At 36.3% G+C, this 1,278-nt stretch overlaps 1 protein-coding gene across 1 annotated transcript in view; it reads right to left on the bottom strand.

Annotated features, from left to right (window-relative positions):
* Positions 1-468: 468 nt before the first annotated feature.
* The window catches only part of LOC122075390, a 19,157-nt gene continuing 18,347 nt past the window's right edge, over positions 469-1,278 (bottom strand). Inside the window, exon 13 of the transcript XR_006139240.1 lies at positions 469-963. The gene's annotated coding sequence lies outside the window, so the exon portion shown is untranslated. The remainder of the gene's footprint in view (positions 964-1,278) is intronic.

Below are 1,278 nucleotides of genomic sequence, written 5' to 3'. Positions count from 1 at the left end.
GCTATTTCTTTGCATGATCATTCTCAAACATATAGAATTAATATCATACAACATCCAAATTCAGCTTTCTACAGCATAAAATATTAAAATGACAGGTGGTTCAGCCAAAATACTCCATATGTGATAACAAATAGTAACATATATGGATTACAAGTTCATGATCTAAAGCCTAAAATTGCAACTGAATTGCAATAATTCATACCAAAGCAGGACGGACACTTAATTTAATTGTAAATTGTTACACGGATTAATCGGATCGATTTAAACGGTTTCAATTCGGTTTGAAACCAATGGGTTTCACGGTTAAAACCAACCCGACATGTTTAGCTAATCGACGTGAAACTTGAAATCATAAGCTTCACCATTTACGAAACGGTTTCATAGTTTTGGTGTTAACGGATTGGTTCGATTTCGATAAAACGATTTCGGTTATAAATTTACATCCTTATTGCTCGTACATGCGCATCCTGATCCAACTGCTAGTCTATCCGTACATTTAATTATGTGTTTACGGTAATTAATAAGTAAGTGCATTATTACCCAATAAACGTCTCAAATAAGGAAATTTTACCAAAATGATACCAGACTCATCATGACTCACTCTAAACTCTAAACTCTTAAAAAAGTCTCCAACTCAGCCGCTCGCGCCGTAAGTGTGAAGCCGTGTGAGTCGTCGTCCGGTCCCTGAGAGAGTGTGAGGACCAGCAAAAAGCCAGCCAGCAACGGATGGGTTAGGTGAAGACTATCGATTTCGATATCGATGGCTCGATGCTCCCTGTCCTCCATCACAGTCGTCCATGCCCATCTTCAGCGCATCTTCCAGAATGTCCATCCCTGTCCCACACCTGAGTCCTCATCCATGATTCCATTCTCTCACGTGCGCTATTGGAGGCTGACTCCTCTTCCATCACTCCTTTTATTTTCTATACCTGACTCCCACTCTCTCGATCTTGTAGTGTGTACCTGCGCCACATGGAAATTGTAAGTAATTGTAAAAAATGAATAAATCAAACAAATGGGAAATCAAATAATAGTATTAATATATAGATTATAGAGGTTGTATTTTGCATTCGTTTCTTTGTAAAATAATTTACAAAGTCTAATTTTTTTTTATTTTTTTACGATTGAATATATTTTAAGTTGGATATGGGTTCTCATGACATTTGAACATGATTAGATAATAAAAATAATAATAAGAATCTTGTCAATAGGATGATGGAGGTGGAATCCGCCGTGTAAGCTACTGTGGAGAGATATATTAAAAAAAAAAAAAAAAAA

This window comes from Macadamia integrifolia, chromosome 4 (assembly GCF_013358625.1).
Source record: "Macadamia integrifolia cultivar HAES 741 chromosome 4, SCU_Mint_v3, whole genome shotgun sequence".
NCBI classification, from domain to species: Eukaryota; Viridiplantae; Streptophyta; class Magnoliopsida; order Proteales; family Proteaceae; genus Macadamia; species Macadamia integrifolia.
This window is presented reverse-complemented; position numbering and strand designations above follow the sequence as displayed.